General features: G+C 41.9%; 1 protein-coding gene and 1 long non-coding RNA gene across 3 annotated transcripts in view; one reads left to right on the top strand and one right to left on the bottom strand.

The window, feature by feature from the left end:
- Positions 1–8,404: 8,404 nt before the first annotated feature.
- On the bottom strand, positions 8,405–17,090 carry LOC123634707. The gene is made up of 2 exons (XR_006733988.1): positions 16,795–17,090; positions 8,405–8,553 (listed from the first exon to the last, which is right to left on the bottom strand). It is a non-coding gene; the product is annotated as an uncharacterized LOC123634707 (long non-coding RNA).
- Positions 17,091–17,193: 103 nt separating this feature from the next.
- Positions 17,194–22,616, top strand: part of ALG6 (ALG6 alpha-1,3-glucosyltransferase) — a 55,211-nt gene continuing 49,788 nt past the window's right edge. Inside the window, exon 1 of one of the 2 annotated variants that reach the window (XM_045547850.1) lies at positions 17,194–17,295. The gene's annotated coding sequence lies outside the window, so the exon portion shown is untranslated. Of the gene's footprint in view, positions 17,296–18,186; positions 18,310–22,616 lie in introns of those variants that run through there. The other variant, XM_045547851.1, reaches the window with a different exon arrangement.

Here is a 22,616-nt window from a genome sequence, read left to right as displayed (position 1 = left end):
CTTTGAGCAAGTTACTTAAGCACTCTATGCTACATACCATTTTATTTTTTAATCTGTTAGGGATAAATAAAATACCTCATATGGTTGTTGAAGGCACTAAATAAGATAATTTTTAGAAACTGCCTCCACATTTTGAGTCTCTTGAGAACAGGGACCATATCTTTCTTGTTCTTATGCCTATCATGTAGTAGGTGCTCAATCACTCTTTTTTTTTTATTCTTATTTCAGCATATTGTGGGGGTACAAAAGTTTAGGTTATGTACATTGCCCTTGCCCCCCCACCCCCCAAGTCAGAGCTTCAAACGTGTCCATCCCCTAGACAGTGTGCATCGCACTCATTATGTATGTATGCACCCATCCCCTCCCCCATCCACATCTGCCCGACACCCAATTAATGTTACTCCTAAATGTGCTCTTAGGTGATGATCAGTGAAACCGATTTGATGGTGAGTACATGTGGTGCTTATTTTTCCATTCTTGGGATATTTCACTTAGTAAAATGGGTTCCAACTCTTTCCAGGAAAATACAAGAGGCACTATATCACCATTATTTCTTATAGCTGAATAGTACTCCATGGTACACATATACCACATTTTATTAATCCACTCATGTATTGATGGGCACTTGGGTTGTTTCCACATCGTCACAATTGTGAATTGTGCTGCTATAAACATTCGGGGGCAGGTATCTTTGTCGCAGAATGTCTTTTGTTCTCTTGGGACGATGCCCAATAATGGGATTGCTGGATCAAATGGTAGGTCTACTTGTATCTGTTTAAAGTATCTCCATATTGCTTTCCACAAAGGTTGCACTAGTTTGCAGTCCCACCAGAAGTGTTTGAGTGTTCCTGTCTCTCCACATCCACGCCAATATTTGTTCTTATGGGCCTTTTTGATAAAGGCCATTCTCACTGGAGTTAAGTGATATCTCATTGTGGTTTGATTTGCATTTCCCTGATGATTAGAGATGTTGAGCATTTTTTCATATGTTTGTTGGCCATTCTTCTGTCTTCTTTTGAAAAATTTCTGTTCATGTCCGTTGCCCACTTTTTGAAGACCTGATTAAATTAAAAAGCTTAAGCACAGCCAAAGAAACTGTCATGAGAGTAAATAGACAACCTACAGAATGGAAAAATTTTTGCATGCTATACATCCGATAAAGGACTGATAACTAGAATCTATTTATAACTCAGGAAAATCAGCAAGAAAAAATCACTCTTTGATGAATAAAAATGGCTTATCCTGGTATCCGGAACACATGGAACATAATATGTGCCATGAAAAGAAAGCTATATGTATCTCCTTCTCTAGTGGTCATCACTTGTTTTACCTGCCAAGCATCTATTTGTCTATTTTCTAGTTGCAAAGCCTCCATTTTCCTTTGCAAAGGAAAGCCTGAAAGTACTGGTGGCTGTCTTGTTCCGTGTGGGAAGGAGCTGCCCAGAATAAAGCTGAGAGAAAAGAAAACAGACGCGAGGAAGGGAAGGAAACTGATTCCTGACGATGTCCTTTAGCATCTGGATCCAGTCAAAAGTATGAGAAACACAGCCTCTGTCTGCAAGGAGCTTAAGGATAGGTAAAGACAATGAGATCAGGGAGGGCCGGGCTGCCATGGAAACACTAGGACAGGCTATGAAACCAGGACTTTGGTGAGCAGAGGTCGGCTTCTGTGCAGCCGGGGGGAGACATCTAGAAAGAGATGGAAATGATGGATATGAGTTAGCCAGAAATGGGGGTGGTGAGGGAATTGGTATACGTGAGAGAGGGTGGAAAGGAAATGGAGTGTAGAAAGGAAAAACAATAGCTCAAAGGCAAAACAGCACGGTGCTTTCAGGGAATTCAACATGACCAAAGCATACATAGCATTTTCCCAAACATGATCTCATTTAATTCGACACTTTAAACCCTACGTAATGAAAACAATGTACCAGTTAGAATGTATTCAGCTGTAAGTAAATGAAAACCTGATTACTAGTGACTTGAGCAATTAAGATATTTAATTACTTATAGGGAGGTAGTCCAGAGCTGGTACCTTGATTCTGCAATGTCATTAAGAGTGTGAACTATTCGCATCTTTCTGTTTCACCTTCCTCAGCTTCTGTCATTTATGCATATTATGTTGGTAGATAGAATAATATTCTCCCCGAAAGATGCCACATTCTAATAGCCAGGACCTATGACTATATTACATTACATGTAGATGTGATTGAGTTAGGGATATTAAGAGAGAGATCATGGATTATTCAGATGGGTCCAATGTAATCACAAGGGCCTTTGTAGGAAGGAGACAGGAGGGTCAGAGTCAGAGAAGGAAAAGTGTTGACAGAAGCAGAGGTCAGAGAAAGAGGGAGAGATTTCAAGATACTCTACTACTAGCTTTGAAGATGGAGGAAGAGGCCATGAGCCAAGGAATGCAGGCAGCTTTTAGAAGCTCGAAAAGTTCTGACCTCCAGAACTGAAATATAATAAATTTGTGTTTTAAGCCACTAAGTTTCTAGTAATTTATCAATAGAAAATTAGTATATCACCATGGTTGCAAGGCAGTTGTCCAGGGTCCAGGTATTACTTTCATATTTAATGCAGGAGGGACTGCTGGGGTCAAAGAGTCAGAGCACACTGCATCCATTCCTTTTGTCAGGAAAGCAAAAATGTTCAGAGGCATCCTACCAGCTGACTTCCACCTATAAACCGTTGAGCAGAACTGGGACACAATGGCCACCTCTAGCTGCACAGGAGGGTAGGAAAGTATCTCCCTTTTCAGACTTCGTTTTGTAGATGGGCTCAATTCCTTATTAATTAAAGTGTAAGAAGGGCATGCTGAGTTGTAGAACCTTGGAGTGTGTAACTGCAGGTGCCTTTCATCTGGGAGGAAGGGCCATGGGAAAGTCTTGGTCCTATATGCTACGTGTCATTTGCCCTTGGCTGGCCGAGGCAGAGTGACGAAGTGGCTCAGAAACTGGGCTTTTCATAATTGAGGGTTTAGATATTTTTGGAAAGTGAGAATGGATATCCTTCTCTAAGGAGAGCATTTGAGAGACTTTGGTTGAGAGGTGCTGGTGTGTGCTTTGAACAGGAGTCATAAGGGGCTTGGCCTCTCTCTGGGTTGATTTCCTTCCCTCAGACATTTATGCAGAGGTTCAAGTCTGTTCTAAAACAACAAAGGGTGAAAGCTGGAAAATTATTGTCAGAAGAAGGGCTCTGGAGAGCACAAAAGAGGGTGAGAGCTGGAGTGGAGAGGGGAGACGGAAGTAAAATCAAGTATACCATTGGGGGTACAATGCAGAGAAAGCGAGGCATTATTTTTATCAGCATTTACTTGTTTGGTAGCTCTCTTGTCAGGAGGCAAGCTCCCCTTAATGAGGGGCAGTGATGAGACTGGTGATCATATTCAGAAAGCGTGAGTGGACCCCTTGTCATAGGATCGATGTCTGGGCAGAGGATCTGGTAATTGTAGCTTTTGGAAAAAGATCAGGGGCCTGCTATAGTGTACCAGGAGGAACACACAGCACTGAGGACAGCAAAGAGTGATTTTTGGCAGGGAGACAAAAACTGAACAAAAATGTCAGCTGCCTTGGGTAGGGACCATCCTCTTTGGCATTGGCCAGACCATAGGACTGCCCTGCTAGTTCTGGTTGTTGGGTAGAAAATCATTTGCTGAAGTGGAGCTTCCAGAGCTCTTTGTAGGGGAGCACCATCCTTGATCTCATCCTCACCTCCTGTAGATATACTTACATGTATGCATAGATGTATTATATATATGTGCAAAGATGATCATTGCATTAATGTTTGTAAATAACAAAAAGCAGAAATAACCTAAATATCCATCTGAAGGAATTTGGTTAAATAAATTATATTATATCCATATAATAGAACACTGTGAGGCCATTTATATGACTGATGTGGAGTAAGTTCTATATTAAGGGACTCTAGCAAGATGCAGAGCAGTATGTAGAACATGCTTTCATTGTAGGGGCTATTGTGTCTGTGGATGGGGAATGAGGTATTGGGAAGAAAGAAAGACATATTTTTGCTTGTTTTCAATTTTTTTTTTTACCAGGTATATTATGCCAGTTATTTATTGCTTTATAACAAATCACCTCAAACTTAAGGGCTAAACTAATATTTTATTTGGTTACAATTATAAGGGTCAGAAATTAGAGCTGGGCTCAGCTGGTCATTTCTCCTAGCCTTTCCTGGAGTCATTCATGTGTCTGCAGTCATCTGGTGACCAGATAAGAACTGGATGGTATAAGATGAGGTTGGGTGTGGTGGCTCATACCTATAATCCTAGCACTTTGAGAGGCTGAGGCGGGAGGGTTGCTTGAGGCCAGGAGTTCGAGACCAGCCTGAGCAAGAGTGAGATCCCATCTCTAACAAAAATAGAAAAAGCAGCCAGGTTTGGTGGCATGTGCCTGTAGTCCCAGCTACTTGGGAGGCTGGGGCAGAGGAATCACTTGAGCCCAGGAGTTAGAGGCTGCAGCGAGCTATGATGATGCCACTGCACTCTAGCCCAGGCAACAGAGTGAGACAAGTCTCAAAAAAAAAAAAAAAAAAAAAAAAGAGAGCCTCATGTAAATATCTAGCTGTTGATGCTGGTATCTGAGCTATCTGTCTCCAGTAGGTTAGCCTGGGCTCCTTCATATGATGCCATTGTGGAAGGAGAGCAAGAGAAGACATTGCAAAGCCTCCTGAGACCTAGATTCCAGAGGAACTAATGTAATAATAGTTCCACCACATTCTATTAGCCAAGAAAGTCACAAGGCCAGTCCTGATTCAAGGAGTGGGGAAATAGACTCCACTTCTTACAGAGGAGGTGCAAAGAATTTGTGGCTATTTTAAACCTGCCACTTGCATACATTACTTTTTCCAATAAAAGTTCCCCTTAATTAAAAAGATAAGAATTAATGCTATTTGTAATGAATCCACAAGATTTTAAGAATTGGGTAGAACCTTGGAAATTATCTAGTATAATCCTCCTAAGTTTATAAGTAAGAAACTAAGGCCCAGAAAGCTAAAGTGTTTGGATAAGGTAACATAGTCAGTTAGTAGCAGCATCAAGATTAGAACTAGGTCTTCTGACTTCTAGTCTTGTGTTTTTAATTCCACAGTAGGGTTTCCTTTTTCAAACAGGGCTTATTAGTGATGTTTAAGAAAATTTGAAGATGACTTTGCAGTCCTTCTGCTCTTATAGTTAAGAACTTTAAAGTTTCTATCTAAACCAAGCAAAGGACAAGCCTAAGAAATAGTCCAGGCAATTCTGAGAAAAGCAGAACAGGAATTTTGAATTAGTGCTGCTTAGTTTTGTTTTTTTAACATTTTAATTTTTTATTTAATTATTTATTTATTTTTTGAGACAGAGTCTCGCTTTGTCACCTAGACTAGAGTGCAGTGGCATCATCATTGCTCACTGCAACCTCAAACTCCTGAGCTCAAGCGATCCTTTTGTCTCAGCCTCCTGAGTAGCTGGGACTACAGGCGAATGCCATGACGTCTGGCAAATTTTTCTATTTTTAGTAGAGATGGGGTTTCACTCTTGCTCAGGCTGGTCTCCAACTCCTGAGCTCAAGCGATCCTCCTGCCTGGATCTTCCAGAGTGTTAGGATGACAGGCGTGAGCCACTGCGTCTGGCCATGCTTCTTTATTTTTTAAGAAACCTAATCTTAGTGTATCTGTCAAGTAAATAATTTGCTGAGTCATAAATACCTTGATCAAAATTGCTTTACAAAATGTTCAAATGGGTCTAGATTATTTTTCCTTTTGGGATATTTTTAAAACTAAATGTACTATCAAATATATTTAAGTTATCTTTGTTAGTCCCACTGGGAATTCAGAAGTTCTCTAACAGCTCTGCTTAGTCTTTAATTAATACAATTTTGTTTATAAATTGGTTGGTTAATGAATTTTAAATTAATTCAGTAATTATTTATTGTGAACCTAGTGGTTCAAATTACTGTGCTGAAAATCGTAAAAAGTATAGAAAAGAATAAGGCATGCACCCTCCTCTTAAGAAGCTTACAATCTAGTTGCAGGCAAATATGTACAACCTAACTGCAACATAAGGAGAAATGAATTAGGTGCCATAAGGGAGATATTAGCAAAGTGGAATGAGAATATAGAAGAAAGATATAGTAATGCCAACTGGACAGAGGGGGAAAGGCTCTACCACTATTTGTGGCAAAAAGAAAGAAGAACTGAGAGACTTTTTCTATATTTAGAGTGGTCAGTAGGATTTCCTCACAGAAAATTAAAGTTAGGGGACTTAAAAGGCTTAAATACTTAGGATGTGTGTCTAGGCTATTGGGGTTGCGGGGGAGCCCCCTGCAACCGAAGAGGATTTTTTGATTCATAAATTTCTGAATTAAGGAGTCCCTTTCACTACTACTGTGCATGAGTATCCAGATTAGATGAAGTCTATCAAACAAGATCAAAGTCCTGGCATGCCAAGTGAGCAAAAGCAGGCAAGTGGTACTTCTAACAGAATTCTCCTAAAGGACTTACTCTTTGGGGGTTGCTGACACTGAACCATAGACTATATATTCTGATGGAAGAGAGGGAAATACAGGAAAATAATTTCTTAATTTATATAAACACCTTATGTTTACTTTTATCTCATATTCATTCACTGACCTTTTCTTTTGTGTTCAAAAACCACCTAAATAAAAAGGCAACCTGGCCAGGAAGAAGTTCCTTTAAAAACAGAAAATGCTGAAGTTGGCCCAAATTTCAATGAGAAGGAAAGCTATTCTGTTTAGTTTATTTTTATTTATTTATTTTTTGACACAGGGTCTCACCCTGTCACCCAGGCTGAAATGCAGTGTGCTCATCACAGCTCCCTGCAACCTTAAACTTCTGGGCTCAAGTGATCCTCCTGCCCCAGCCTCCAGAGTAGCTGCGTCTACAGGCATGTGCTGCCACACCTGGCTAATTATTATTTATTTATTTATTTATTTATTTATTTATTGTTGAGATGAGGTCTGGATCTTGCTCAGGCTGGTCTCAAACTCCTTGCCTCAAGTGATTGTCCTACCTCGGCCTCCCAGAGTGTTGGGATTACAGGTGTGAGCCACCGTGCCCAGCCTCTGTTTAGTTTAGAACATAAGCCTGTAAACTATTCTTCTCTTGGCCTTGAAACCCTGAGAACAAGTTGAGTTGATGTGAGGATGGTGTTTTAACTAGCTATTGTTGCTTTCTTGGTTTAAATAAGACTTGTGATCTCATTTTATGGAGTGCCTGCGTTATTTTTCAACATCTGGTCACCTTATGATATGCAGGTGCTAATGGAGCAAAGGATGTATATCATTGGATAAATATGAACACTATATTTTTCTTGAGGGACAACACATATTCTTGGGACTTTTATTGAGTTACGTTTTACTAGTCCTAAAATATTTAGAGTTATGTACTTAAAAGATACAGAGCATAGGTATTACATTCACAGAAAGTATTTTAGTCAGTGAATGTTCAATGTAGCAGGTAGAGATGAACTTAGCATGTCTTGTAGACTGAACTGGGAACAGACTCTTCAGCCATAAAATGCACTTAACAGTCTATTTAATAGTGGTGAGGTCCTTGAAAATGCAATATCCATGCTAATCTTGCCTTTTTTCTAAATCACAGATGAAAAATAGGTCAGTTAGGTAGAGCCTTCTCTTTCTATTTAAAGTGTGACATTTAATCTATTTAAACAACTACCAAAACTTTATTAATTCAATGTAAGATAAGCGTGCTTTGAAAGTAGAGAACTTTACTTAAGAACACAAGGTTTTCCAAAATTTAATCTGGATGTCTTAAATCTCAGGACTCTATAAAAATTTCTACTTGGGGTTTTTGATCAAATCAGTAACAGCAAGGAAGGAACAGAAAAAAAGCAACCCTGAATGTAATTATATCTCACACTGTGAAATGGCTTAAAGGAACTGAGTATTTTACAAAAGGTAGAGGAAAAAAATTAGAAGAGGAGCCTCCAGATAAAGGATTTCTACCTCTCTGATGCCCCTAGAGAAAATTCATTTGGGAAGAGAATATAAGCAGATAGAAAGCTCAGCAGAGAACTAACCAAGGAGTCAAATTAGGGTTTAATGTGACTAGATACCAGCTTTGGTGCATTCCTTTTAAACCATAATGTTCTGTAGAATTCTTTGGAGAGGAAAATGCTGGGTATCTGATGAATCCTAATTGCATTTCACTTGGGTCTATTTTGGAGAATGTTCACACTTTTCTTTTCCAGCCCTTCTCATTTATTTCAGTAGAATTTAGTACTCTCTGGCCCCACCCTTCTAATCAGCCCAAATGTTTACCTAGGGTAATGCAGTAGTTCCATCTTTCCCGAAAACAATTATAAAGAACAAGTGCTTCCAGTATTTGAAAAGCAAGCAACATAACACCATTCCACAACAGCTGTAGGTAGAGGTTTTGAAATAAATTTTATTTTGCTTTTTTGTTTTTTATTTCTTCTCATCATATACTTTCTTAGTTGTAGATTTGGGTGCTGTAACTGAAGGGAAAAGATACTTTCCTCCTCCTAGCCCTCTTCTCTAGATGCCGGAAGAAATCCTGGAAAACAAAGGGCACCTAGAGGTTATTTCTCCTGCTTAACTGACTACTGTGGATTCAATAACAGTTTAGTTCTGTTCAGTTCAGCTCTTATTCCAGAAAACTAACTCCATCAATTATAGAAAATAACTTTTTATAGATAGAGTTTTTCCAAACCTATCCTCACTACATATCCAGGAAGGATTATTTTCCTTTACACCATCAAAGCACCTAGTTTCTTTCCTTCATTTTATGAGAATCATTCAGGTGATATGTAGTAGCTACTATTATCAGGCACATGTGGTATCTCATTTAGATTTTTAAATCCATGTTCCTGGAGGCTGAGTGCTGCTATTGACGGTATCTGCTGTCTCCTTTCTCATTAAAACCAACCCCAAACCTGCTATCAAACAAAATGGTGAAAGAAAAATCACACCCTACATATTTTGTGTCCTGACCCTCTCTCTCCTCAGCAATCCTTTTTGGTTTGGTGATCTTCTTTAAAACAATGGTGAAAAAAGCAAAAAATCAAGTAAGAAGCAAAGGCTTTGTGTCTTACCCTGTTTCACTGATAAGGACTTTGATTCCTTACTATAAATAAAAAATTATTTTAAAATCTGACTTTAAATCTTGATGTGTTTACTGTACATCTTACAAGTAGGAACCTCCTACCATTTTGATTTATATGATTTTAAAATGGAGTTCTTACAATTTCCCTCGGGAAGACTTTTTGGTATGAATAGTTCTTACTGGCAGGTTGCCTCCTTTATGGTTAGCCCAAATTTTCATTTTCAAAGACTGTTTTAGACAAGTACCATGATAGCTCTAAGCCAATGGATCTGTGTGCCACATAATAGAGTGTGACAATCCACTCAGTTGTGAAAGACACTGGAGATAAAGTAATAAAGCAGCATTTGTGTTATCACATTGGCTTTACAAATCTACTTAAACACTGACCCAACAGTGTTACTCATTATTGGGAATTATAGATGTTTATAATTCTCCAAAAATATGTTGGGATAAGTTATATCACATGTCATATGTTTAAATTTAAATTCAAAATCCAGGGCTCAGAGAGATGTAGATTTGTGACACTCCTTCGAGGTTTGGGGTCCATGAACCAATGAATACATTATATTACCACATTAAATAACTCTTTTTATCTGTAAAGATATAACATGTATTATTTCTTTTATGGTCCATATAAACAAAATCATTCTTATAGGTATGATTATGTACATATATACATTTGAAAAATCTGTGTATATACGAGAATAATTCTAGCTTGTATCTGAAATTGAGAGTAAAAATAACAATTATTATATTCTCCTAGACTGTATATAATACTGCTGTAAGCACCTTAAAGGCAGGCTACTTATTCAATAAATATTTGTTGAATAAATGAGTATATCTGCAAGTAATTATAAATTAACTTGATTAGCTTCATTTAAGTAATAAAAAAATTGAAATCACTCTATTCGCAGTATACAACAATTCACTTTTAGCTTGATCCACTTTGGTTCTATTCAAATATGTGATTAGTGTCTGAAGTCCCAAAAGAGATTCTTTTTACCTATAGGGCTATTCTATGGTTTGAAACAAGGGTGACAGTGTGTGTTGTGTGTTTATGTGTATGTGTTTGTAAAAGAAAGGGAGAGGGGAGAGGGTGGGGAGAGGGAGGGGAAGGTAGCTGAAATAGTGTATAAAGAGAAACTCCCATCTCAACTATTTGGCTACCCAGTGGAGCAGTTTATATAAGAAAGACAGAATAACTGCTTTATTCTTAAACAGGTTTCAAAATGAGTAGGTTTATTAGCTTCTTCCATTGGTGACCTTTTTTTTTTTCAAAAAAAGTATCCTTATGAACTCATAGAAATGTAACAGATAATTCTCATTTGATGTGTTTCAATCCATTGTAGTTATTTTGCTTACTGACACTCAATGTGTCCCATGGCTAGCAGGAGTCTCTTCAAGTTGGCTCCTGAATCTTTTTGACACGATTCTTTGCTTGGGTCATACTTTCCTTGCTATCTGGTATAACAAGATGTTCCAGATTTATTTTGAATATTTATTTTCTTTCTTTCTTTATTGTTATTTTTCTTGAGACAGGATTTCACTCTGTTGCCCAGACAAGGGTACAGTGGCATCATTGTAGCTCACAGCAACCTCAAACTCTTGAGCTCAAGGGATCCTCCTGCCTCAGCCTCCTGAGTAGCTGGGACTACAAGTGTGTGCCACCATGCCTGGCTAATTTTTAAAAAAATTTTTTTGTAGAGATGGGAGTCTGGCTATGTTGCTCAGTCTGGTATTGAACTCCTGGCCTCAAGTGATTCTCCCACCTTGGCCTCCCAAACTGCTAGGGTTACAGGTGTGAGCCACTGCACCTGGTTGAATATTTCTTTTTTAAGCCTGTAATTATCTATTTCTCCAAGGATCCAGATTCCTTATAGTAGGAAAGGGTATTTCAAGATCACAATCTATGTGCTAAGGATGCTCATTGCTATTGGGTTGATTTTGTTTTTTTGTACTTTTTGTGGAAAAAGCTTGAAAATACCTTTTCTTTTTATTTCCTTCTTTCTTTCCTTCCTCCCTCCCGTCTTTCCCTGCTTCCTTCAACAGTTCAGTAAAATAAATCCTGGGTTCATACTGATACTTAATTTCTTATGTCTTACATCCTTAACTTATTTTTCCCATGCCAAGAATCCTGGTCTCAAAACACTGGGGATGACAGAATTTGAATATCACATAAATCTTCATTTTCTTTATCCCACTTTACCCATACAGTAGTCTCAGAATAACAATTCCTACCATAATACCAGCAACAGGATTATTAAAAACAAGTATTTTATTTATTCATTTTAACAGATCTTTTTTCTTCAGGTATAACACACTAGGTATTAACTACCAAATTACTATGTGTTAAACTCTCTTGAAGAGTTACTCTTTGTGTAGCTGAGCTGCCAACTGGATATACATTTAAATTATTTTGTTTCTTTTCTTTTCTTTTCTTTTTTCTTTTCTTTTCTTCTTTTTTTTGAGACAGGGTCTTGCTCTGTTACCTAGGCTAGAGTGCTGTGGCATCATCATAGCTCACTGCAACCTCAAACTCTGGGCTCAAGCGATCCTCCTGCCTCAGCCTCCCAAGCAGCTGGGACTATAGATGTGTACCACCACACCTGGCTAATTTTTTATTTCTGTAGAGATGAGATCTTGCTTTTTTCGTCAGGCTGGTCTTGAATTCCTGGCTTCAAGTGATACTCCTGCCTCGACCTCCCAAAGTGCTAGGATTACAGGTGTTGTCTACATCACTTGGGTCATTTTATTTTTGAATCTTAGGAATTTTTTTCCATTTAATTTTGCTTTATAATTAACTTAATATGCAAATTTCATATTGAGATTTCCTTTACATAGGCCTGAAAATGAATGAAAGTAACTAATATCTATGTTTTAACCATAGTTAAGACATTTATTTGTGGTATCTCTTAGGAAAATTGTGCAATGTCTCAAACCAGCATTTCCAACAGTATGTTTTGTGGACTACTCTGTAGGATGAGAAGTGAGGGGTGGGGTGGGTTTTGCGGATAAGAGTCTATGGTCAAATAAATCTGAAAATTCCATGTTCTCTTGGAGAATCATGATATATATACCATATAAAAGGTTCTGAGAAGATATGGAGTAAGGAGTCCTTCTTAGATTTGTGTAACCCAGTATTTTCGAATGTATTTGTCTGTATCAAGAGACTGTCATTGACCAAGTGTGGTGGCTCATGCCTGCAATCCCAGCACTTTGAGAGGCTGAGGCGGGAGTATTGCATGAGGTCAGGAGTTTGAGACCAGCCTGGGCAAGAGACCTAGACCCCATCTCTACCAAAAAACCTCCCAGAGTTAAAAATTAGCCAGTATTGTTGCATGCACCCGTAGTCCCAGCTACTTGGGAGGCTGAGGTGGGAGGATGGCTTGAGCCCAGGAAGTCGAGGTTCCAGTGAGCTAAGATCAGGCCACTGCATGACCTTGTCTCTGAAAAAAGAAAAGAGAGAAAGAGAGAGAGAGAGAGACTGTCCTCACATTATTTTTGTTTTTGATAATAGTTATTAACCCACTAAATGAGAGTTCTGTGTAACGTGCTTTGGGAATTGTTGCTCTCAAGTTTTTTTATGTGTCAGAAGGGGATAATAATACCTATCCTACCATTTTCTCAGAGTTATTGTGAGGATCAAGTAAGCTGGATATGAAAGACTTTTGCTAATGCCTATATTGAAACTTAGAAATGTGGAGGTTAACTCTGACTCCATGCCACTTAGGTGGACTTATGCCCTGCAGGGGGCAAGAGTTAGACTTGGAGATTTCAGAAGAGTCAGGAGGTTCAGAAGAATGGAAAATGACATACAGGGGTCAATTGAGGAAGATGTACTTATAGGAAAAGGGATTCTATTTTAAGGAACAGCTACGATCAGATGAATAGCTGTCACTTGGAATCAGGGAAGATCTGGAATCTATACAGGAAAGGGCTTGTTTTCTTAGTGAGTGGAAGTGATCTAGGAAAGGAACTGGAAACTGTTATAAAAGTGTGATTTGTGTGAGGAAGTTTGCCTAGCTCATCGAGTATTGAAAGTACCTTCAGTAAGGTATGTATTAGTCTGTTAAGGTTGCTGCAACAAAATACCACAGGCTCAGTGGCTTAAACAAGAGAAATTTGCTTTTTCACAGTTTTGAAGGCTCAAAGCCTAGGCTTAAGGTGTCTACAGGGCTGTTTTCTTCTGAGGCCTCTCTCCTTGGCTTGGTGATGGTCTTTTTCTTCTATGTTTTCATGCTTTTTCCTCTGTGTGCATGCATATCTGTGTCCAAATTCCCTATTCTTATAAGGATGCCAGTTATATTGGATTAGGGCCCATCCTAAATGATCTCATTTAATCTTAATTATCTCTTTAATGTAGCCCCAAGAATGACCCCAGCCAATTCAAGTAGAACAGAAGAACCACTCAGCTTAACCCTGCCTGGATTCTTGATTGATAGAATCATAAATAAATAAAATGATTGCCACTTAAGACACTAAGCTTTGGAGTAATTTGTTAAACAGCAATATAACTGGAATCATCACTTATTGGCCAAACTGGCTTTAAGAGATTAATATTGCTGCTTTCAGATGATCATCTTCCTTTAAAATGCAACAACTGTTGAGAAGGATTATGTATTAGTGTAGATTGGTTTCAGAGAAAATTTTCAGATAGTATAAACTGTAGGCTTTTTGGTGGTGATGTGAATAGATGTATACATGGGCTGTTATATTGTAGGGGAAAGAATACACTTCCAAGAGAGGAAAAGGCTTTTACAAACTGAGAATATATTAAAGACAAATTGTAATAGCTATTATTTATTGATTGGATACGATATGTCAGGCAATTTGCTCAAAACTTTACATGTATGATTTCATTTTACTGTCATTATAACTCAGAGAAGATGGTATTAATTCTCCTTTGGGGGTGAAATAATTATAGAGACATTAGGAGACTTTACCAAGGTCACACAGCTAGAAAGTAGAACTGAGATTTAAATCTAAACCTGTTTGTCTCCAGAATCAGGCACTAGTTCTTAACCACCTTTCTGTACTGCCTCTAAACTTGATCTGCTCTACAGTTTTGCTATGGCTTATTCTCCTTTTTTATTATAGTAAATGTTATCATTCAAAATTCATTTATTGAGCATCTGTTATGTATAGGCACTGGACATTCAGAGGTGAAAGATTTACCTACTGGAGGGAATGAGCAGGAGTAGGTATGTAGATGGTAGTGGCGTGGCAGTTCAGCTATGAGTTAGAGGCTTTGAGATCTCTGCAACTATTTAGTCAATGAACATTTTTGAACACCAAATTTGTGGTAAATATTGGGTCAGAAGCTATTGGGTTGAGAGGCAAGAATGAGAGATTGATATTGATTTTCATCATTTTAAATATATATTTTAACATATTAATATTTCTGAGATTATATGTGTTTTACAATCAATACCAGTTTAAATGGTCGCATTTTTTTTTCATTCTCAGTGGTACATAAAATAATGGTGCTTTTTAAAAAAATTGTTTTTTTGAGAAGGGGATCTCACTTTGTTGCCCAGGCTGGAGTGCAGTGGCCATTTAGAGGTATGATCATAGCTCACTACAGCCTTGAACCCCTGGCCTCAAGCAAGCCTCCCACCTCAGCCTGTCGAATAGCTAGAACTACATGTTAAATAATGCTTTTTGCAATTAATGGAACCTTAGATTCAATAAAAATATGATTTTTGGTCTGCCAAACAATATACTTAATATTTATGATCTTGCAATGTACTGAAGTTCTCCCTGCATTTGCAACCATGTAATATCCTTCATCAGCTCACCTTTCTCCTCTTGGCCTTAAATATGTTTTTACTCAAGTATGTTTATCTATTTTCCCTCTATACTGTCTCCATCATTCTTTTTTTTTTTTTTTTTTTTTTTTTTTTTTTTTTTTTTTTTTTTTTTTTTTTTGAGACAGAGTCTCACTTTCTTGCCCGGGCTAGAGTGAGTGCCGTGGCATCAGCCTAGCTCACAGCAACCTCAGACTCCTGGGCTTAAGCGATCCTACTGCCTCAGCCTCCCGAGTAGCTGGGACTACAGGCATGTGCCACCATGCCCGGCTAATTTTTTTTTTTTTGTATATATATTTTTAGTTGGCCAGATAATTTCTTTCTATTTTTAGTAGAGACGGGGTCTCACTCTTGCTCAGGCTGGTCTCGAACTCCTGACCTCGAGCGATCCACCCGCCTCGGCCTCCCAGAGCTAGGATTACAGGCGTGAGCCACCGCGCCCGGCCTCTGTCTCCATCATTCTTCAGCAAAAAAAAAAAAAAAAAAAAAAAAAAAAAGGCTTTCGTCTCTCTCTATCTTCAGCCCTAACCTTTTTCCTGGGCTTTGATTCATAACTGACACTTGAGTGTTACTACTTGGTTGTTACGATGCAACCTCAAATTCAATACAATGCACCATCTTTCCCTTAAACCAGCTTCTTCTCTAGGCTTCGAAAATGTATCAATTTTTCTAGTTATTCAGTCTTGAAGCCTTGATTTTTCCCTCTCCTTTGTTTCACTTCTACTTATCTAGTGTGTTACCAAGACCTGTACACTTTTCCTCTTGAATTGCTCCCTTCCTTTCCAGGTCTACTATTACATATCACTCCAGGCCCTTCTCTAATCATACATGGACTACTATGGAGATATCTGTCTCTCCCTCTGATTCATCTGATCCATTATCATCACTTTAAATTTTCTCTAACAACTGTATTGTACACTTGACTCCTTGCTAAAAGTCACTTAATGGCCCCTTACTGATCACTGAATAAATTCTAAACACCACAGCCTCGTATTCAAGGCTCTCCACAACTGCCACTCCTTTTCAGCTTCATCACCCACCATCTAAACTGGAGGAAATGTTCCGCACTTTTCAACTGCCACAATTTTGGCTTGAACCATTTTCTTTGTCTAGATTCCTATTCCCACTCTTTGGGCTTATCTAAACCCAGGCTTTCCTTCAGAGCTCAGCTGACTCTTCCAGGAAAAGCATTTCCTGATAGTTTGTAGTTTACGTGAACTCTCTGCTCCTAACTCCTTCAGGGCTTAGTGTATATACTAACAATGTAACATTTAGCATGTGTTCCCTTCTGTTGCTTTCTAGCGATTTATTCATGAAAATATCTTTCCAATGAGAACTAAATGCTTTCAGAGCAAGGACCTGGCCATATGTCTCCATATTTCCAGTGCTGATGGTCTTATAAATATGATAGGATAAAACTGTAGATCTGGAAGTTCACCAAGCCCTACTGCTTCATTTCACAGATGAAGACACTGAGGCCCGGAGTGTTGTTCAGAACGACTTAGTAGAAAACCATAGCCATAGCCAAATATTTGGTAATACTTATAATTAGAAGGCTTGGCTTATACAGAATGGCAGGATTCACCAGTGGGGAATGAGGGCATTCTCTGAATAAAGGAGGGCAGGTAGAAACAGTCCATGCATGATTGGACAAGGCCTGGACTGAGATGGAAATAGTCCAACTGGAAAGGAAGGAATCAATGGAAAAGGAAAAATGTGCAGGTCTTGGTAACATACTAGATACATATTTTTGGCAAATTTGGGAATAGGTGATTCAAGCTGCCCACTGGGGCACGTGTAGTGCTACTCGAGGGCAGGGCTGTGCGCTCGAAAACGGCTGGACGTTCAATAACGTTTCTTACGTGCAGTGCCTTCCTAGCCTTACCACATTCTTCTTTGTGGACACGTCGCTGGAGGAAGGTGAAGCAGGCCGGTTGCCTTTTTGGCGCCTTGAGGGCACAGGCCCACAAGAAGACCTACTGCCCGGTGGCGAGCACTGGCCAAGGGCTCTCCGTTCCGCGAGGCCAGCCAGGACCCACCCCTGACAGGAATCCGTGGGCTAAGCAGCCGCTCAGCCCTTGGCCACGGTCCCGGGAAAGAGGAGTAAGGGGCTTTCCGCCTGCCCCCGGCCTAACCCGGGAAGCGCGGCCTCTCGAGTTCCAGCCGCCGCCGCCCCGCCTCCCGAGCCGGCCACCGCCTCTCTGCGTCCGGGTTGCGCGCCCCTCCCCTCACGCTCGACGGGCTCGCTCCCGCCCGGGGCGCGCGGACGGCGAGCGAGCTCGCGGAGGCGGAAGGCCGGAGTGGCACTGGGTCGCGGGGGCGAGCGCGCAGGCGCCTCCCTGGGACCCGCTGCAGGCGCGAATCCCAGCGGCCGGCGAGCGGCGGGGTAAGAGCCTGGGGTTCCCGGGTTTCTAGACGCCCGGCGGTGTGGGGAGGCGCGGGGGGGCTCGCGACGCGCCGCCAGCCGGCGCAGAACTGCCCACCCGGATCCCGGCTCCCCTCCACTTCCAGGGACGGGTCGCGAGGCCTCCTCCGCGCAGCCCGCAGTGTCGCCTGGGGGTCGGGTGAGGGGACGCCGTGATCGTGGTGGCACCTCCCGGGTGGCGTGGTCCTGGCACCCTTGTCCTTTAGGTTCTAGGGATCTGGCCCTCTGGAGAAAGGAAGGAGAAACGTCAGGAGGGATCTCTTTTGCCAGATATGCTCAGCTGGGATAGCTGCACTCCCTGCGGGTTGTGTCCACTGTGGGGGAAGGACCTTTCAGACTAAAAAGAACAAATTTGGCCCTGGGACGTGGACGGTGGAATTTTCTGTTTTCGAGATGTACCTTCAGAGCAAAGTAGCACAGAAAACTCCTCTGCCGCCTGCATGGCAACTTCGTGGCGTGTGGATGGGTTAGAAAGTTGCTGTATTTTGATTTACAGGTGGAAAAAGTCATAAAGGATCCTTTTTACTGTTTAAAGAGAAGAGAGCTGTTAAAAGTCTCACATGACATCTTTAACCACACAGGACTCAGAAAGATTAGGTACCTCCGCTCTTTCACACACACACACACACACACTCCTACCTTAACACCTTCATTCAGCAAATACTTCATGGGTACTTGCTTTCTGCACTAAGAGCGGGGAACAGAGCAAAGGCTAAGACAGGAGAGTCCGTGCTCACATGGAGCTTTTATTACAGTTGACACAGAAATGTAATTTCCTTTTATAATTTTTAATTGGAACATGACATACGTACAGAAAAATACTGTACACAAATCATAACTTATTATTACACATCACCTTATCACAAAGTAAACACATTTTTTAACCACCACTCAAGGGAACAAAACATTCACAGCATCTCAGAAGACCTCTCTGGAGATCCCTCCCAATCACCAGCCCTTCTTTCCTCCCCAAAGGTAACCTCTTTGCTGATTTCTAAAACCATTTACTAGTTCTTCCTACTTGTGAGCCTTTCATGGAACCATATATATGTACATATGTATTGTGTAGTGTCCAGCTTTTCTTAACTCAAAATTATGTGTGTGAGGTTGCTCCGTCTTATGTGAAAATACAATTTCTGATAGTGAAAAGAATTAAGAAGAAAAGAAGGTAATGTTACAAACAATGAGGGAAGGAAACTTTAATAGGGTGGTCAGGGATGATCTTTCCAAGGGGATGGCTTGAGATATTGTTACAGCAAGTGTTACAGTGGGTGGTCCCGAGGACAAACTGAGTTACACATGGAGAGTCGGAGAATCAAGGTCAATTCGCTGGCGGGCTCAGAGGGGCCTCCCCACCAAATTCTGAGCCCCGTCTACCCGATTTTTCCCACTTTTGTTAAGTTGGGGTGGTCCAAGGGATGGGGTCTCACGTGGCTAAGGTAATAGGTTAGTATTATGTTGATGCACCAGGTAATAGATTAGTTGATGCTCCAGGTAACAGGTTTAGTGTTGTGCTGATGCGGGTCTTCTGTGAGGGGTGGGGGTCTCAGGTGGCTGCTGTGCCAAGTAATAGATGGGGGTTTTCCTTATCATTCCTCCCTTTGATGCCCTTATATGTCTACTATAGGGCATCATTTCCCAGTGGGTGATAGCCTCCTAAGGCCATTATGTGAGCTGTTGCTCTCAGGGTTACAGTTGTCTCTACGAATTTTATAACCTTTTATAACCGCACTCAGTATGCAGGGGCCTGTAATGGTGCCTGTCTAGCATATCTTTCCCCGCTGTGGCACACCTGAGCCTGACTATAACATGTCTTTGGCATGTAGGTGCAGACTGTGAAACCTCCCATGGTCCAGAAGCCTCGAGTAATCCTGTTAGTGGAGAGGATCCAAGTCCTAGCATAACAAGCCTCAGGGCAGGGTTTCTCTGTCATAATAGTTAGGGCGAGTGCCCCAATCAGGAGGAGGGTAGGGACTGAGTCAGGAGAAGACATCCTATAATGAGCCAAAATACCACAGTTAGAGACGCCCTCTGCAGTCCAGTCCAATCTCCCAGAGCGACTGAGAAGACAAGAAGAGTCCAATCCCCAGTAATGTCACTACAACCCCAATGAGGGCCAGTGCCAATGGTCCCGTTTACTCCTGTTCGGTCCTGGGTGTGGCTGTCCTCGTTGGGAGACAGTTAAGCTAGATCTTTAGTGGGTTCTGCTGGTCCTGATGTGCAGTCCAGAGATCAGTTTCATTGTCTGGTTGAGCCTTTTTCTCCTGAGAGTGAAGGATCCATAGAGTGATACCCACAAATTTAACAGCAGTGGAAGTAACTAGTATCACAGTATGGGGACCCTTCCAGGTGGACTCTAGGGGTGTCTTTTTCCAGTCCTTTACCGAGACTAGATCCTCAGGTTGGTGGGGATGGACAGGGAGACCCAGGATGATAGGATTTTTTTTTAGGACAGTGTGGTGGATATGGCACATAGTTTTGGCTAAGGCTTGGAGATATGTGTTTATTTATTTATTTATTTTGAGACAGAGTCTCACTCTGTTGCCCTGGCTAGAGTGCTGTGGCATCAGACTAGCTCACAGCAACCTTAAACTCCTGGGCTCAAGCAATCTTTCTGCCTCAGCCTCCCGAGTAGCTGGGATTACAGGCATGGGCCACCATGCCTGGCTAATTTTTTTTTGTATATATTTTTCGTTGTCCAGCTAATTTCTTTCTATTTTTAGTAGAGACAGGGCCTTGCTCTTGCTTAGGCTGGTCTCGAACTCCTGAGCTCAAATGATCCACCAGCCTCGGCTTCCCAGAGTGCTAGGATTACAGGCATGAGCCACCATGCCCGGCCCAAGGTGTGTGTTTATATTCAATTCCCCTAGTTGTCTAATGTCTGCCTTTAATTGCTTGATGAGTGGGGGAGGTCTACCGAACAGGATTTCAAAGGGTGAGTATGCTGTGGGTCCCGGTGTGCACCTGACTCTGAACAGGGCTAGGCTTAGCATGTGTACCCAGGGTAATTGTGCTTCCTGACATAGCTTCCCTAGAGTAGTCTTGAGGGTCTAGTTCATGCACTCTACTTTCCGTGAACTCTGTTGCCTGTAGGCTGTATGTAGTTTCCATTTGATTCCTAGTGCCTTGGTGAGGGTTTGCATGACCTCTGCAGTGAAGCTTGGTCTGTTGTCCCTGCCAAAGGAGAGTGGTAGACCGTACCTGGGGATGATTTCTCTTAATAGAAACTTTGTCACTTCCTTAGCCTTTTTGTTCCGGGTAGGGACTGCCTCGACCCAGCCTGAGAATGTGCGTATAACTACCAGCAGATGTTTGTAGCCCCGACATGCTATTACTTCTCTGAAAGCAACTTCTACATTGTTGAATGGAGAGGTTCCGTTATACTGAATTCCTGGGGCGGATCTCGGCCTGACCACTGCATCGTTTTTAGCACAGGTCTGGCAGTGGGTGCTGACTGCTGCAGCGATGGATGGAAGTTTGGTGATGTAGTAGTACCGGGCGAGTAGCTACATGAGGGGTGTTTTCCCCAAGTGAGTCAGGTTGTGATGTTGGGAGACAATAGAGTATGTTAATTTATTGGGGATAAAGATGGTATGGTTCCGTAGGTGCCACCACCCATCTGCATCCTTCTTGGCCTTCTCCTGCTCTGCCCACTGGTTCTCTTCTGGGGTATATTTTGGTTCTTTGGGCCACTCAGGTGCCAACAAGATTTGTCCCTGGGTTGGAATGTTGTCCTCTGAACATTCTTGGGTGGCTGCATTTTTGGCTGCTTGGTCTGCCATGTGATTGCCGGTGGCAATTGGATCTGTGCCCTTTTGGTGCCCTCGACAGTGGATGACCAGAATTTCTTTTGGCTCCCAAACTGCCTCCAGCAGTTGGAGGATTTCATCCCTATTTTTGATTTCCTTTTCACCTGCAGTCAGCAGTCCCTTCTCCCTGTATATTGCCCTGTGGATGTGTATTCTGGCAAAGGCATATTTAAAAGAGTCTGTGTATATGTTTGCCTTCTTGTCCTGGGTATGCGTGAGGGCTTGGATGTGGGCCCATAGCTCCGCCCTTTGTGCCGACCACCCTTAGGGCAAAGGAGCTGACATGATGACCTCATCAGCTGTGGTGACTGAGAAGCCCACCAGTCCTTTCCCATTCTGGGTAAAACTACTGCCATCCATGTAGAGTTCTAAGTCTGGTGCTGGTGGAGGACTATCTTTGAGATCTGGCCAGCTGGCATAGACCTCCTATACCACCTCGTTGCAATCATGGTCTGGGGGCCCTGGCTCGGTGGGTAGGAGAGTAGTGGGATTCAAGGTCCACACAGTCTCCAGGGTGACCCGCGGATTTTCCATAGCAGTCCTTAGTATTGCACTAACCGGTTGCTTGAAAGTCACCAGTGCCCTGAGGTGTTCATTACAGATATTACTGTATGAGGGACTCGCACATGGAGGTTCTGTCCCAGTGTGAGTTTGTCTGCTTCCTTGACTAGCAGGACATCTCTTTAGTAAGTCTCATATTTCCTGGAAAGCCCTTTCCTGACTCTCGGCCCATCCCAATTCTTTGTTTTCAGGCCCAAGTAGGGCCTCGTACAGAGGCTTGACCTTTAGGGAGAAACCTGGGATCCAGGTGCGGCAGAATCCGGCTGAGCCGAGGAATTCTCTGAGTTGTCTCCGACTGGTCAGCCTGGGGATTGTACAGATGGTGTGCTTCCGCTCATGTCCCAGTGTCCTGCACCCCTGAGTGATGTGGAAACTGAGGTACTTTATCTGTTGCCTGGAGATCTGTGCCTTTTTCCAGGAGACTTTGTGTCCTTAGTGAGCAATTGGAACAGGTACGGGGTTTCCTGGTGGCAGTATTTTCTGGTTGAGCTTGCCAGAAGGAGGTCATTGACATACTGTAGAAGTGTGCAGTGGGTTTCTTGTCATGGAAAGGAGCTGATGTCAGTGGCTAGAGCCTCCCCAAATAGAGTTGGTGACTTTTGAAATCCCTGTGGTAGTCGCATCCAGGTCAGCTGGGTTTTCCTTCTGGTCTGAAGATCCTCCCACTCGAAGGCGAACAGGGGCTGGCTCTTCAGAGCGAGCCGCATGCAGAAGAAAGCATCCTTTAAGTGTAGGCAGGAGAACCAGGCAGCATCAGGAGGAATGAGGCCCAGGGGGGTGTATGGATTTGGTACCACTGAGTGGAGAGTCACTGTAGGTTCATTAATCAGTCGCAGGTCTTGGATGGGCTGGTATCCACCTCCATTGGGCTTTTTGACTGGCAGGAGGGGAGTGTTCCATGGGGACTGATGG

This window comes from Lemur catta, chromosome 3 (genome assembly GCF_020740605.2).
Source record: "Lemur catta isolate mLemCat1 chromosome 3, mLemCat1.pri, whole genome shotgun sequence".
NCBI classification, from domain to species: Eukaryota; Metazoa; Chordata; class Mammalia; order Primates; family Lemuridae; genus Lemur; species Lemur catta.
Note: the sequence above shows the minus strand (reverse complement) of the source record. Positions and strands in the feature narration are given on the sequence as shown.